The sequence below is a fragment of the Dermacentor silvarum genome, chromosome 9, assembly GCF_013339745.2.
Source record: "Dermacentor silvarum isolate Dsil-2018 chromosome 9, BIME_Dsil_1.4, whole genome shotgun sequence".
NCBI classification, from domain to species: Eukaryota; Metazoa; Arthropoda; class Arachnida; order Ixodida; family Ixodidae; genus Dermacentor; species Dermacentor silvarum.
In genome coordinates, this window is record NC_051162.1 from 124300913 (window position 1) to 124318549 (window position 17637).

Below are 17637 nucleotides of genomic sequence, written 5' to 3' on the forward strand. Positions count from 1 at the left end.
AACCTCCTCTCCCTTTTTCATTCCTCGTCACAGACTTCTGTCTCCACTTTTTCTCCTCTCCCTTTCAGACTGAGTGACCGATGGACGCCGCCGAGTTTTCGTTCGCATGGGCTTTCTAATGCTGACGCATTAAAAACAGACGACTTCAGTGTTTATTCCTACCGCAACAGGATCTCTCAACTTACACCTTCAAGTTCTCAGGAACGTTTTTCTTTCAATGCAGACACCGTAATTTTTGTTGCCGTATTTCATTCGCCAAACAGGCTTACATGGCGTCGTGAACTTCATAGATTTACACATCAGCAATATCGCGATTGATTCATGAAATTAAAGGTGCCCACTTCCCTATCCATTTAAATTTCGATACAAAACTGAAGGTATTATGGCCCTACCCATCTCTTCTCGGCGTAACGAAACACGGAGTTACGTCGAACGTAATAACCTTATGTAATCACCCTACGGACTTTTAAGGCAATAAAATTAAATGAAATGAAATAATTTGTTTCCATTGAATTGACTTCTTCATATGGCAAGTACGTTGAGGTTCGCTACGTTTCTCGCACATTTCGGCTGCACAGAGACACGCAATTTCCGCGCTTATGTACAGGACATAAGCAAAATGCGCAAAAACAAAAAGCGATGATAGATTGCTCATTAAACTCTTCAACAGTAGACAAAAGTCACAAAGCGGTGATATCTTATACTTATCACATCCATGACGTCACGCGAAGCATTGGTATTTCCTATAAGCAATTATTGGTAAGATTATTTGTACTGAAACTGTACAGTACGTGTTATGAGAGAGGCCAGACTGGAGCAATGCCAATAATTTTTTGACGACCTGGGGTTCTTTAGCGTAAATTCACAAAGAATGGTACAGGAGCGTTTTTTATTCCGGCCCCATCGAAATGCGGCTGCTGCTTCCTGGGCCCACACTCGCGACACCGACGCTCAGCAGCATCAATGCTGAAGGCACAGCGAGACAGCCATGGGTTTGAGTGAAGGAATTTTGAGATATCATGACGTATAGTAATAGCCATTCATAGCAGAATGAACAGTTGCCTAATTCGTGATTACATTTCTCTAAATTGCCAACATTTGGGAGCACCCTTGTCGTTCAATCGAGGACGAAGCACAAACGCTGTATACCAGTGCTCTTGTGTTGTACGTGGCTTAACCACGAGAGCGACACCTTCCCTTTACACTTGACTAAATTCAGAAACTTATCTAATGTGAATCAAAGTAGCGCTACTTCAACAAGGACGGGCAGTAGATGTGGTAGCACACCGGGCTTATCTACCGGGGTGTGTTTACGCATCTCATGTTGTCCTTGTCATTTTAGCGCTGCTGAGATTCTCAGCTTGAATGAGTGCGTTGCCATAAACACAGCTTTGCAATTAGCCAAAGACTCTGATGATGGCGATTTATGAATTTTGTTGGCGCAAGGACCAAATATATGGCCAAACAGTGTCAAAGGGTCTACGGTATGAAATGCATCAAGCGTGAGGGTGATAGTTCTCAATTTCTCGAGGATGACATTATAAATAATACTTTTTACCGCATTTTCTAGGCAACAAGAGGTAACTGCACCCAGGAACTTAAATATGCAGCAATGTGCTGTCCAGACTGTGACCGTCCAAAGATTTTCAAGGACCTAATGGTGAGAAATTTTTCTGTATATGGCTGCAACACCATTTAAGCTACTTCGGCGGCCATCCTACCACCAATTTGTTTGGGCAATTCCGTATGTTTGCAAGATCTTCCCTGAGTGTTCTAGACAGCGCCGGGCATGGAAAAGGTGGCACATGCGGTACAACTTTTTAACCACCGGCATCCCGTAATATGTTAGCATGGTAGCAGGCAACAGGCCAATGAACCTTCCTAAGTTACCTCATGACACCAACGCTGCCAAAGCCGAGAGCCTTGATATGTTGCCAACGGGAAGAATAAGGAAATCCGGGCACTCAATATTTTTCAGTTCCCTCTCGAAGAAACAAACAATAAAGCCAATGAAGGCATAGGGGAAATACTTTGCAATGTTTCAAAGAAATGTAAAAACAATAGGGTAAGCAGAAATGAAAGTTCAGGAAAAGGTGGGTAGTCTTTCCGCTCACATTAAAATGGTTCTTCGGGGTTAGTTTCAGATGTTTTGTTGCACAGCAGACAATCGTAGTTCATAGCTTGGCTCTTAGTTTGTATGGCTAATTTCATTACGTAATCAATTATTTCTGGAATTTCAACTATATTTGCAATATTTTAACAGGTTCTAAATCCTACCTAACATATCGCGTACTTCTAGTTATATAAGGTCATACTTATGCCAACTCTGCAAATGCTACTTTCGACACTACAGTCTGCTACTGTCATAGAGAATTAGTTTTCATGTGGAATAGCAAAAACATGTTTGGATTGCTTCCTGAGAAGATATTGTGAGTGAGACAACTTTAATAAATATCCGGCAAATTGATGGCCTGGGTCTAGGCCGCGCCGAGGGAAGCAGAGAGCCGCATATATACTTTGTATTGCCGCATGTACTTTGTGGAAGTTACCAAGACAATGCTCAACAATGCTCATGAAATGCTGTTAGAACTACGAGCGACGTTAGCTTTATGCACGGACCATGAACTTATCGCTATAAAAATGGTGGCTACAGTTCCAGTAACGTCTTGGACAGCATAAAAGCTCTGAGGAGTGCATCGGTGTTTGCAGGTGCTAACACCGCCCAAAAGTACAAATGATTGGTGAGTTCTCAAGTAATTCTTGGGATTTTGAAGCAAGTAGAGCAGTTTTTTAGGGGAGGGGGGGGGAGAGTGGGAAGTAAGGTATTATGAATAAACTAGGTCAAGTGGATAATAATTGCTTCCTCCGCATCATTCCAATGGTCGATGAAAGTAGAAGTTTAAATTCTCGGGCGAAAAAAAAAGTGCTTTTGTGCGAATAGGTGCCGGAAGTTTGTTGTCATGCGTGTTTTGAACAGAAGAGACAATTATTTCCATGAAACCTTCACATGTGGACAGTACGGAAACTGCATGGGATATAACGCCGTTTCTGGCGAAGGGTAGGCACGATATGGCAAAGAAATGTCAAACGGCATTTTTTAAATTTCTTTAATTTATTTACACTTTACTTACATCGCCATAAGTCATTTTTCAGTGGGAGGGGGGACATGGATCACAACATAACACAAATAGCAATAGATTGTTGTACAAGATACATAATTAAAAAGAACAAAAACACACTTGAAGAAAGCTCATTTTTGCGTCATTATGACAATAAACTTTGTCCCTATTGCAGGGAACCAATCAGCGGGTATTTTAAAAAAGTAAAAAGAATAGCATGAAAACCTTCATTTAACTAATGAAAATGTGGCTGTGCTCTCAACCTTCCGACAGCAGATGTAAAAGTCAAAATTGCTGCTCATGAAGATGATGCAGTCGCTATAAACTTATGGGCTCACACAGGACCACTGTAACTTTGTCCGGAAATTGCAAAATTAATGCATGGCACATAAAAAGCCGGAATTAATATTCGAAAAATTATGTTGAGAGATGAGAACTTTTTATTACTATTAATGTAGTTGCTAGCTATTCTCATAGAACGTTCTCCTAGTGAGTAAGCCCCATTTTGTATCGCAAGCTTGTCGTGGAATTAGAAATGGAATTTTAATTGTGTCGCAAGTTCACAGAATGCGCGTGATATATCATTTGGTCCATCATCTTCTCATTATTATCTTCGTAATATGTGCACTCTGACTTAACTAAGCACAGCCTAATAGAGGGCGATTACGAAATAATTTCAATTTGTACATAAGATGCACTTTTTTTCAGCCACATATCAGTGATCGGCACCCAGAACTGCTGTCAAACGCCGATGAAGCATCTAGACATTTCGAGGTGAATATATTATTGAACTTGTGTAATATTCAGGCAATATTCTCCAAAAATCAAGAAGTACAAACTTTTGATCTTGTTTGCCTTGTATGACTTGCTTTTAAGGGGAATCAGCACTAAGAAAGGGGTGTATATTGTGCGGGGGTCCAACACCTTATTTTAGCGCTAATTCCGCTCAACCGCCAATTAACTACAAATTAGTTCTGAGGGGAGTGACCTTTGTAATATTTTAAAACAAATCATTTTGACGTCATCCGCGGCAAGCATGCAAGCGCGGTCTAGTTTCCGTATGGGAATGGTTGTCAAGATTGTCGAGCGGGGTCCTTCGTACAAAATAAAAAGGCTTATATGGGTGAGTATGCAGCAGTTTTACCCCTCTTTTACCCCCTTTTGCCCCAAAGTAGTAGTGTGTGCTGGATACGGAGAAAGCAGTGAAAGGTAAATAATGTAGAGAGAGAGAGAGAGAGAAGAATACTTTTCTAACAAGGAATGTGTTTAAATAACCAACCTATGCCCTTCCATGAATGTTTTGAAGCGCATCACGTGAAAGTAACGCCAGAAGGGCAGCAGCAAAACTTATTCACGCAACAGATCAATAGCAACACCTTGCGTGGCAGAAAAAGCCGCTGTGTTGCTACGAGTAAAATTGGGGTATTCAGCACGAGTGGTTATACAGAGATGAGCAAATGTTTAGGGCTGCAATGAACAAGGACAACACTTTTAGAGCGTTTGTTGAAGCGGAGTTTTGTATAGTGTATGAACAAGCATTTCGGTTGCAGCCGAAAACTACAGGATGTGACGTTGGTTCAAATTGTGCAAATGAAGGCCACATGAAATCCTACGGGAAGATAAGCCTTTTTAAAGGGCACTACAAATTTTGTGGATTCCTGTTAACGTATTTCCTTCATCCGTGTACAATCATACAATAATAATTAAGCAGCATATATTGAAAGACCAGTTCAATCATAAGAAAAACTTCTTTGGAATTTGTCTTCATGTGAGTTATTGCAAATAAATGTTCGGCCCTTACACCCTGTGTAGGTGGTTGACCAGCGAAGCTGAAAAGGGGCGGCCATGGTGTTTATCTTAAGGCTCATCACAGGAGTATAATAAAGTGTTTCTGAACTGTGTTGCGCTGTTGTTTGTCACTTTACGCGCCACTTTGTGCCCAGCAATGAAGACACGGCACAGACACGCTAGAAGAATTCTTCCAACTGATACCGTGTAAACACACGACTGCCTCTAACTTTTGAATACAAACATATACACGCTTACTGCAGTCAACAAAAAGTTAAGTATTCAATTTTAGTTGTGCTGCTGACAGCGATAATTATCGCTTCACTTTGTGCCCCCCTGGCGACATAACTTATTTGCACAGGTGGTCTTCGCATGCCTCCCAGTGCCTAATTTTAAGAAAGCCATAAAGCTTAATTTTGAACACCCTGTATGCAATAATACGTGTGACGTACGCACGTGCGTGCGTACACATACATCTCTCACAATCATTTCTCACTGCAGTGGTACCAGGAGGGACATGGTAGAATGATTCTAGGCTGACCCTTTCCACATATCGTTAACCTCTCTCTTCCGTCTACAGACGCCTCTCCTCACCATTCTTCTCTCAACAGACGTCAGATATTGACTTGATTCTAATGATATTGGCGCGTCGACATGTCACAGTGTTGGTGTGCCTGAATTAATGTCAACATTTCAGCATATCTTATCCGAGGTGTAGTCTGTAAGTACGAACACTGCAGGGTCTGAAAATCATGACCTGTTCGGCGCGTGAAACGAAACATCACTTGAGTGAACACGTTGCATAGAATGTATAGCAGGACAATTCGCGGCCTTTCATTGAGGGATTGAATGAACTGCCTCACGAACGTTTCCCTTTACACAGGCAGCAACATTTGTGCTGAATCAGCATGCATGATCTTTCTTCGTTTCAGTGACTATTTTTAGTTAAAGTTACTGCCATGCCTTGCGGCCCTTGAGTTACTTTCGTATTCTGATGTCAATTTTCATTGCAGATGTCTGACGGCAAGTCTTTGTACTCCCTTCCAAGAGCTCCTGATGAAACAAAGCTAGATCGTGAGATAGTGACCTGTAGACACTGCAACACCCCGCTGGAAACGAAAGAGGTCGAAGTAAGAAATTATCTTGCACTTCATAGGAAATTACTTTCATTGGCACTTTCCCCCTTTTTCGTGATCGACGCCCGCACGTTTTCCGCTGATAGAAAGAAGAGATGGCAGCATTGCAGGGAGGAGCGCAGGACTGCACGGAGACAGGGTCCAGAAATAGGTCACTAAGGCACGGGAACGGAACCTGTGCCTCCGTACTTCGCCGATTTGCCAGAGAGGCGCTTCTTCTTCTTTCTGGGGTTTTACGTGACAAAATAAGTTCTGATTATGAGGCACGCCGTAGCGGAGGGCTCCGGATTTATTGTGATCACCTGGGGTTCTTTAACGTGCACTACAACGCAAGAACACGGGCGTTTTTGCATTTCGCCTCCATCGAAATGCGGCCGCCGCGGACGGGATTTGATCCCGCAACGTCGTGATCAGCAGCGCGGATAGGCGCTGATATCGTTGCAGAGGTGGGTGTAGTTTGTGGATGGGAGAAGTGGTGGCTCAGCTTCTTGCAGCAATGATTGTAGCAGAAAACGAACTGAAGTTGGAAATACAAAGCCAGGCTCGGCAGGATAATAGAGACGCCACAATCGCCCGGGAAAGACAAAACACATTGCACCAACGACTTTCACAAGTTAGCGAACTTCGCAAGCTATTCGATTACTTTGACAATCGTCTGCGATGATTTCTGTACAATGCCTTTACTCCTACTTTAATTCATGGTCTAACCATTATTTTTTTTTTGCACAAAGCGTTCACGATGTGTTTACGGAAATGGCAAGAAAATTAATAATAAAAAACCGCGATGCATTCATTGAAATAAACACATGGCAAAGACCTTACACTCTGGAAAGGGAGCCCACAGGTATTGTGCACAAAACTCGACCGGTCTGCTGGAGATCAGCCCAGCGGGACTGCGCTACGTGATAGTGGAAATAGATCACTGATACGTCACATGCGGCTGCTGATTAGATTTTTCAATTTCTTTAATTTTCCTCTCTCCCGACGGCAATAGTTACCATCGTTCTACACTGGAATGCAGTGGTATTGTTGTTTAAATGAATATTTACGTGAAATGATCCAATCTTTTTCAGACCGTTTCGAAACATATCTTAAATTTTATTTGTTAACAGTTACTACTTTGGATGTGCTGCACTCTGCTTTGCGTTTGCACTTGTTTGTTCATTACGTGTTGCGCATGAAATATTTTTAGTTTTTCTTTTCTCGTTTTTTACATTTTTTTATTTTTATATTTTCTAAATTCATCTTGTTTTCTTCTCGCCCAAACACACAGCTGTGTCCGTTAGACCCTCAATTTCAATTTATTGAAGCTTGTAATTTTAAATAAGTACATCAAATCCGCAGCCTGTATCACTATGCTCCAACGTAGTTTATTTATTGAAAACTATTCTTCATATAAGGGCTTCACTTTGTTTATTTGTGTTCGTACTCTAGCGCTTATTTATATGTTTGTATGTATTCTATTTCTTGTGTTTAGTGTTTAGTTTATTGGTTTTAGTACTGCTAAGATGTTCGAATTCTGGCGCTTTATGTATATCCTACGAGATATTTTGACAGTATAATTGCTAAACAATTTTTAGGAAGCCTTGGGCAATGTATTTAGTCGCAGAGAGCTTAATATTTTTTACTTTGATATTCGTGATCCCACTAAACAACATCAATATTTACTTAAACATGTGAAGCGAACTGATCTCCTCGTCATATAATAATTCAATGGGGTTAATGATTATAAGCAGATTATAGTTAGGCGTGCTCGAATGACTAAATTTCCGAATCAAATTGAATTTGAACATTATCGAAAAAGGACAGAAAAATGTCAATTTCTTCTTTCTTAAATAAAGTGAAATATAAATTTGCACTTGGCCCGGTCGGCGAAAATTAGGATTGCATCTAATAATTGGAAATATGCGTGGATTATCAATCCCAATTGGACGTCCGGACAGCTGAGGCGCTTGCAATTATGTCCCCTGCCTTCAGCTATCTGAAACACCAGAACAATACCGGTAATGAAAGAAGAGAACAGCACGTCAGCGTATGCACGTGTAGTGCTGTGTCCGATGAAGCAATGAAGTTTGATAAAACAGCACCGCACATGTATTAGAGGGTTGCACACATGGTGAAAATTACCAAATGTTAAACAGAATAAACAAATTGGTACATGTAGTCTACCCAAAAGCAAGGCATCCTTGTTAAATGAGTGAAAATTATTGGGCAAGAACTAACTGCCCAATGCGTTGGCCCAAAAACAGCAATGGTATCTCTGCGGAGCAGCGGCAGCTATAGTTTAGCTTGTCGCAGGCACTATTAGATTCCAATATTCGCAGAGGCTGGTCATTGTTATTCAAAATTTTGAATGCTCGCAAATTTCTAAGATAAATGTTAAATGTAACTGCTTTTGTTGACAAGTGGCAAACAGTGCAGCAGTTTCAAGAAAACAGTCTCGTGTTGTGTGTCCTAGTGGGAATGATAACATATTTAGCAAGCAGGTCACTCATAAGAAGTAGTTAGTGTACAGTTACATTACCTAGGAGAGCAACAAATATACTAGAGGTGCATGGTCTGTGCCTTTTTGTCTTACAGGAACACGAGAAAAGGTGCCCAGATCGCTGGCTTGGATTGTCCCTTTTGTAAAGAACAAGTGGCTGCCAAAAATATTGGAGTTCACGTCACGACTCACTGCCCCGCAAAAGAAAAAAGGAGACAGTTCAGACGTTGAGGTAGTCATTTCGTTTTCTAACAGAATGTTTGAGTATCCATGCACACATCTTACAGAGAAGTATATTTGTTTTTTCGCGTGACTCTGGAACAGCTGATGTGTTTTGTGCTTGCCATAAAATGCCTAAGTGGCCAAAATGTGAGCAAGCAAATTACTTGAACCAGTCGTGTTCGAAACTTCCTTAGTCTAATTATACGAATTATTATTCCGATATGCCATTGCACTTGTCCTGTGTGTGGCATATAAAAACTAAGGCACGCGTTTACTTAGTTGTTCCAATCAAGCATGTAGCAGTGAATCCATGATCTCGTGATTCTACTGAATTGGGCACATCCGCAAGTCTCTTGGTGTCCATACCCCATGTACATTCTAGTGTTCTTGTGGTATGAATGAAACGGCAATACTTCAGTGTTCTGGTGGCGTTGTTGTGACATATAGAGTGGCAACCCTCAGGCACATTTAAGCACTCAATCCACCAAAAAGAACGTATAACGTAACACTGCATGTATACACTGCTCTGTTCTTAATTTATTTCGTTTTATCAATCATTGTCCGTAATGCTTAGCTCATAAAAGAGAGCGTGAAGACTTGGAAGCATTTTTAAAGAAACACAAAACTTTGTATGCTTAGGGTTGTCTCTAGAGTTCGATTGCATATACATGCCGAAAATGTGTCAGACATATGATAGAAGAAAAAAAAAGAAGATGCTTTGCATCATATGAGGGTGTAATGGGCAAATATGTCGGTCTGTGAGACTGCAGTGTTTAACTTGGTGGCGAATTAGGCACTCCAGGGTTATGCTGAACTGCATAACGAAATATATCACTGTTTTCAGGGCGCTGAAGCTGACCGAATATGTTCACAGGCTGTCGATAATCCCGACGTAAAGAACTTTGACCCATGGCGATGCGCCTGTATAGCAGGTGAACCTTGGTCGGTAGCGGTAGGCGATCAGGAAAAGGATCTGACCTCAAGTGAAGCCTGTCGCAAAACGTGAAGTCACCGCGGTCATCGCCGAAGTGTGTAACTTTATATACATCAGAGTAGCAGTTACAGACCTTCCTTAGAAGTGTGCAGTTTCATGAGTATTGGCGTCACAGGCTTCCACTGCCTGCAATACAACGGTCACTAAAAATTACAGCCGGGAAGCGCCTTAACACAAAGAAGTGGGTACCAACTAAAACAGAGGCTGATCGCATTTGTAGTTTCACGAAGCACAGTAACTTCAAAGGCTTCCTGTTTAAATATTAGCATGATACTGACACTGATTCAATCATGGTAAGTATTAAATCATAATGCATCCACGGCGATTGCAAATTACTTAAGAAACGTGGTTGAATATAGACAGACATCATGCAGTGAGCCGATGCGGAAAAGTTTGAGGCACTTGGTGGAAGAATAAGCTGGCGATAACGCCCAGATATGTGTTCTTTGACAGATTTGTTGGAAATATTGCCTGCACATTCCATAAAAGAAGTGCCGCTAAGAGAGAGAGGGGGGGGGGGGGTCTAAAAAGAAATAAAGGGTTTTACGGTGCGAATTGGTCAGCATATCTAACAACCTACCCGAAGCTTCAATAAATTTTACTTTTATTGAAGCTTTTATTGATGCTTTTAATTTAACGCCACTTTTCACTGAATATCAAATAAAATCAGCGCTCTTTTATGTTGTTTTCTTTTGTCTAGAACACAGAGGCTAAGCAACGGCTGTAACGTCAGCAACAGGAGGACAGAACTGATTGGTGATGTCCAGGAAATGAAGGAGAGAATAAAAGTAGGTTTAATAAATCGCTTTCAGTTATAGTATTTGAATTAAAACCCTCGATGCCTTGCTTCATGATTTACTTAGGTATCAGAAAAGGAAGACTTCAGTTGTTTGTATTTTTTACAATATGTTACTAAAGAAGCCATCGCTATAGAGCATTATCCGGCAGGCAGGCATGCCAACAATGACACAAATAACATGAACCGATCATGAAATATAAAGCCAACTCTATATCTACATAGAGATATAGTTCGCTATTCCGACTAGTCCAAAGGGGAGCCCGGTTCACATCATCAATCATGAAATGTCGGGAGTTTTTTTTTCATGTTGCAAGCGCTTTCAGCACCATACTGATTTACTGCGGGTGTTGGCGTGATTCACGTTCCTGAGCCATAATTAGGTCACCTGCTTCGCAACAACACAAACAACTAAGTGGAACAATTTTTAAACGTTACCGGCGAATTCAGAGATCATAAAAACAACGTTGCAAGACTGTATTGGAGTGTTCATTAACATAACACAGTATATAGTTTTCTGAGCGAGTGCTTAGAGTAAATGTTATGGAATAAAAGATATGCGCACACGGCATTAAAATTATGGTTTGTGCTCTCTAACTGCGATTTACGTTTTCTTTATGTTAATGTATCGTTGCAAACAATCGACTACCGGGCCTACGAGCTACAATAGCAGTGTTGCCTAAGTTACATCTCAGGCATGAAATTGACATCTGGGGTAATTACGGGATTAAACATACGAAATATAATTAGGTTAACTTCAGCAATTAAGGATGATTTAATAAGTGCACTTTTAAGACTAATCAATGACCAAGTTAAAATTTTTGAATCAAGACAACTTTTGACATTATTTTGTTGCAAAGCATCGGCAATCATACTGGGAAGTATGTGAAACATTCCTGGCGACCACGACGTGGTAAATCGGAATCCTTTGAATACGAGGGCCTGGTCTTTGGCCTAGACCTGGTTAGTGCTAGGATGAAACCACGTTAGAATCCTAGTCAGCCTCGTTTAATTTGAGGCGTCGAAACATATACATACATTTTAAGATAACTAAGTTGTATTGAATGTAGAAAGGTGGGTATTTTTTTTCTCTTCAATGTCTTTATGTGCATTTACCATTTCGGGATGACATGGAAGCTTTCGTTATTTCTTGGGTTAGAAAGATGTGCATATTGTATAGCTCTGAATGTCTCACATTTCTTTACCCCCAGTACGTGAAGTGAAAGGACAGATTTATTCGTCGTTCTTGTGGTGCTTGAAGGAATGGTAGTATCTCACATGAGATGTCATTAAAATTGCGATTTGCCATCTAGCCTACAAGGCCTGTAATAGTATAATAACGCTTGTACTTGGTTGCTTATGGTAAACAGTGGGCTATCAATACAGGTTGAAGAGGAGTCGCCATCATGACAGACTGCTGGTATTTAGTTCGTTCTTGCATTAACACTGACCTCAACAAGGAGCTTCGTAATGAGGCAAACCGGCACAAGTCGCAAGGATGTTATAATTACAGAGAATATCAATTGAGAAAATTATATACTGTCTTGGTTTGGTGACTAAAATGTTCTTCTTGATTTCAGGAGCTAGAAGACACGATGAATCGGATTGAGAAGCCATTACAGAAGATTATTGAAAGACTTTCCCGAGAACAATAGCAAATTGACTGCTAAATGCCGTTCTCTAAGTTTCCGTAATTCGATAGTGTCTATACAGAAGTGAATAGTGCTTCTGGACGACATCATAGTAATAGCGTTCAGCGATCACTCACGATATTGTGCTGTACAAATCTCTTACAAATTGTTATAAATAGTACTGTATTTACGTAAGAAGCTGCGCTGCCTCCTGACCAAATAAAAACAATCCACCTTTATCCGTGATCTGTAATGGCTCGTCTTGCAAAAAATATGATTTTATTACAACAGGAAGTGTTCATTTGCAAGAACCAAAATAAATATCGGTATTTTTACATGTATTAAGCATTCAAGGCAACAGTGCATCACCAGCAACAATGCTGAAAATAATTTTCCCGAAGCATATTTCCAAACTCCTTTCAATCATGTCATTTGTAAACCCCGATCATCTTAAGATATCTTTGAAACCTTTTATACAAAATGAGCGTGGTGAAAATACTCTTACGCGTCGTAAGCACGCATAATATTCAATAATACTACTGAACCATACAGGTTTCTCTATAAAAAGCAGTACCTTCCCTTAAACCATGTGATTATTGAACGTGGAATACGATATCCTAAAAGTGGCTTGAAATTAGATGCAAAAAAGAAGCACACCACAAAAGCAATCAATCAAACCCATTTGCCTCCCCCCCCCCCCCCCTAATCCACATATATTAATGGATCCCATTGTATTAATGTGTCACAAAAGTGCGCTAAATCAAAGCGCGCGCGGCAAGGTAAATACACCTGGTAGCGAAGCTTCCATAGAATCATTAATCAATCAATCCATCAATCAATCAATCATGTTTATTTAACGTGCCCAGGAACAACACTAAGGTATGAGTGCTGGTGCACGCATACATTACAATCCAAAAAACAAAACACTGTAGGGGAGAATCATTAAAAAATAAATGAATAAAAATAAAAATTGTGAAGAGAGTACGGACAACAAAACGCAAAGTAAATACAAAAGAAAAAGGAGGAGAAGGGCACTTGAACTATGCATGAAATTATAACACAAGGCAAAGCTCGGAAAAGAACGATGACAAGGAGTTATGAAAGATATCAAGATCACGAAAGTAAGCGTTATAAAGACTCTGTATCCTGTGGACAGTTGAGTGCTCGTGATGACAGGCAGGAACAAGGAAAGGTCTATGTTCTCTGGTGATCTTGCGTGGGATACGAAACATGACACAGCTGAGTAGTTCGGGACACGTGAGGTTACCGTGAAGGAGTTTAAAGAGAAACAGAAGGTCAGCGCGATTACGTCGGTCGCGAAGTGAGGGTAATGACAACAATCCAACAGTGCTAGTACAGGGTGCAATGTCCAGGTTTGGAAAGCGGTGATTATATATGCTTAAAAACTTTTTCTGGACACGATCTATAATGTCACTGTTGGATCTAGAAGAGCCATTCCAGACGACCGACGCATATTCGAGTTGAGGACGACAGATCGTTGTGTACAATTTGCGGAACGGTGTAGGAGACTTGAATTCCCTCGATAGTCTGCATACAGAACCAAGAGAGCGCATATCCCGCATTGCAATCACGTTTAGTGTGAGCTGAAAAGTGTAAGGCTGCATCAAAAAGTACACCAAGATCATTGATCTCGCAGACCTTACTCAACGGCACAGAATCTACAGAAAAAGAAATACTTGCTGCGTGTGAAAGTCATGACTTTGGTCTTAGCAGCATTCAAGGTAAGGTTATTATCGTTGCACCATTTAGAAAAGGAAAACAGGTCAGACTGCAGGGTGCGACAGTCTCAACAGTGTGAATTTTCTTTAAAATCTTAATAATAATAATAATAATAATAATAATAATAATAATAATAATAATAATAATAATAATAATAATAATAATAATAATAATAATAATAATAATAATAATAATAATAATAATGTTTATTCACCAAAAAAATACAGAGCAACACAAACAGGCCGGTCTAAGCCTCAATTGGCTTGTAGGACCGTGCCATGAACATAATACAAACGGTAAATAAAAAGATGTTGATGAGACAGAAAGACAAAGAAAAAAAATGACCAGAAAAAAATAAGATAACATTTGGTTATTCTACGTGAAACAGAAGTTGAAGCAGTGAAAATTATGATGCCAAAGTATTGTGGAAGTTAGTTTCACCATGACTCCTTCAATAGTTCTTTCAGCATGCTTTTTGAAGTAGCGTTAAAAATTTCATTCGGTAACTTGTTAAACATGTCCGGCACATATGCACAGCGTCTGGCCGCACCATACTTTGTGGATGAACGAGGAACCATATAGCGGACGTGTTTACGAATAATAATAATAATAATAATAATAATAATAATAATAATAATAATAATAATAATAATAATAATAATAATAATAATAATAATAATAATAATAATAGTAATAATAATAAGTTTATTTGCCAGCATACGTATTAGATGGGAGGACACAGGGAAAAAAGCTGCTCACATGCAGCTTGACCAGCCCACTGCCCCTGATTTGTTTATTTGGGCAGAAGCATCATATTAACGCATAAAAGTATACACAAAATTGGCACAGTAAGTGAAATGTAACAAACAAGGTAATGGTGGTGTCTTGAACAAAAACAGATTCTAATGACAATGCAAACCACGGAACAACATGAAATCACAGCGAAAGGAAGTGTGCAGAATTAAGCACTGCACATATTGCGGAGATCCCGATAAGAACAAGAAAATAAATCAAAGCCATCTAATTCGTAGGCGTTCAAAAGTCAGGGTAACGTGTAAGATAAGCGTTGTTGTCCGGTATTAAGAAGAGAAGTATGAACTAACCAGCTTTCTGCATATCTAGTAGGGTAGCATGGTAATTTATTTTCCAAATTTGCAAGAATTAGTAGACTACTGAGGTTTTTCTCTGTTTTGAACTTCACGCTCCGTCTGTATTTATACAAGTTGTGTATACTAATTACTCTGGAATTGAGAAAAAGTTGAGCTGTGTGGGATCGGTATGGTGCATTATAAACATGACGAACGTATTTCTTCTGTGTAAGATGAAGGCGTTACAAGCTAGAGGGAGCTGAGCTTCCCCATACTAGTTGGCAGTAGTTGAGGTGAGAATAAAAAAGCGTGTTATAAAGAAGTAATTTAGTTCGCGATGATAGTTGATATTTTAATCGGGCCACTATGCCGGTGATTGGAGCTAACTTAGTGGTTAGATAGTTTATATGATCCTCCCAAGACATATGACAAGAAAAAACTATGCCAAGACATTTGAAACTCTCTACAATATCTATATTACGGGAGGCCAGTACTATGGGTTGGTGCGGCGGAATTATTTTGTTTATTGGGCAGAAGATTACTGCCTTAGTTTTTATTTCATTTATACGCATGGAGTTTGATGTTGCCCATTTTCCCAGCGCATTCAAGGTTTCATTACATGCGGATATTATTTCCGAAATATTTTTCCCTGACAACAAGATAGTAGCATCATCTGCATAAATGATAAGTTTTACTTCAGGGTTTATATTTATAATATTATCAAGGTACAGAAGAAAGAGGAGAGGTCCAAGTATATATGCTACCTTGTGGCACACCAGTTTGGATAGATTTAACTGCAGAACATGTATTAGCTAACTGAACCACTTGCTTTCTTTGTGATAAATACGACCGTATATGTAAAGCCTTACCGCGAATCCCATATTGATGCAATTTTTGTAACAAAATCCCGTGATCCACCAAGTCAGAAGCCTTTGAGAAATCGACAAATACACCAAGTGCTATAGACTTATTTTCAAACTGTTCAAGTATAACTTCTTTCTGTGTAAGAATTTATACTTGAACAGTTTGAAAATAAGTCTATAGCACTTGGTGTATTTGTCGATTTCTCAAAGGCTTCTGACTTGGTGGATCACGGGATTTTGTTACAAAAATTGCATCAATATGGGATTCGCGGTAAGGCTTTACATATACAGTCGTATTTATCACAAAGAAAGCAAGTGGTTCAGTTAGCTAATACATGTTCTGCAGTTTAAATTCTTTCTGTGTAAGAGAGGAAGAAGACGACGAACGCGCGGAGCGGTGGTACCTCATAAGGGCTTCGTAATTTTCTTCTATCTGTGGCGGAATTCCAAGGATATCGCAACGATGTTTAGCTATGAGTGTGTCTAACGGTGCAAGGAACCTGCGGATACAACTTTTCTGGAAATCGGGTCATCAGGAAGAATTCTACAGCCGATTTTCTGGATCGAGCGGAACAGCAGGAGTGCCAACGGCGAGCGGCAGCGGCCACGTTAGCAGGTGAGGCCGCGCGCCACGAGGAGCTTGGAAGCCCGCACCAGCTGCGCTCGAAGAGCCAGCTTCCACGACAGAGCAGCAAAACAACGCAAGGCACATCATGAGCATGGAGGTGGTGGTAGAAGGCGAAATCATTTCGCCTGAAGATTTTAAGGCTGATGCTGGATGGATGGAAAGCCACCGTCAAATAAGAGCCAAGATTCTGGAGGACTTCAACGCCGAGGCTAGAAAAGACAACAAGAACAGGAACCAGGACGCAGAACAGAGGGAAGCCGCACGCGGTCGGCCACGCCATCGCAAGCAACCACAAGCACCGCGGCTGCCAGAATTACCAAAAGACGACATCAAAATTATTTTACGACCCAAGGAAGGACTGAACGTCTCCAAAACAAGTCACGTATCTCTAAGGGACCGCATCCTGAACGCAGCCGGGATCCACGTCAACGACGCCATCATAGACACGCTACGCACCAACAACTTCAAGAACATAATAATTATCAGCACGCCAGACATGGCACGCGCTAAAAGATACAACGGCATAAAAGCAATCGTCATCCAAGGAAAGAGGTACGAAATAATGGCATACGCAACGACACCTGAAGACACTGCGAAAGGAGTGATACATAACATCCCAGAAGCAGAAAGCGAAGAAGACATCACCAAGAGCCTGGTAAATATACGGAACCCGACAATATTGCAAGCACGAAGAATGGGCAAGACCACATCCGTAGTAGTAGTCTTCAAAGATGAAGAAGTCCCGTACTTCGTCTATTACAGGGGTACCGAATACAGGTGCTACCTGCACAAAAAGAAAAACGAGATCTGCGGAGCATGTGGCAGACTAGGTCACAGATCTGACGTCTGCCCGGCGCCGGAAAACAAAATATGCACGGACTGCGGATACAAAACTTCGCCGGAGAGCCATAGCTGTGACCCCAAGTGCGCCCTATGTAGTAAGGACCACCGTACAGGAGACAAGGGATGCAGCCAGCGCTACCAGGTCCCATTTCTCTTGAAGAAACGGCAACTCGAGAAGAAGAAAGCACAAGAACGCCTCGCCGAGGGAAAATTCAACAATCCAGGCATATTAAAGACAGTAAGGGAACGATCGGAATCCTTCCCCCGCCTACCCATTTCGGACAGCGCGCAAGAAGCACAAAAC

The 17637-nt window shown here is 40.7% G+C and overlaps 1 protein-coding gene and 1 long non-coding RNA gene across 14 annotated transcripts in view; both read left to right on the forward strand.

Moving 5' to 3' along the window:
* Window positions 1-17637, forward strand: part of LOC119463883 (uncharacterized) — a 119662-nt gene that overhangs the window by 43600 nt on the left and 58425 nt on the right. The window lies entirely within an intron of this gene.
* On the forward strand, window positions 1594-12657 carry LOC119464975 (uncharacterized). Its single transcript, XR_005194677.2, has 6 exons — window positions 1594-1660; window positions 3828-3893; window positions 5921-6037; window positions 8624-8760; window positions 10445-10532; window positions 12121-12657. It is a non-coding gene; the product is annotated as an uncharacterized LOC119464975 (long non-coding RNA).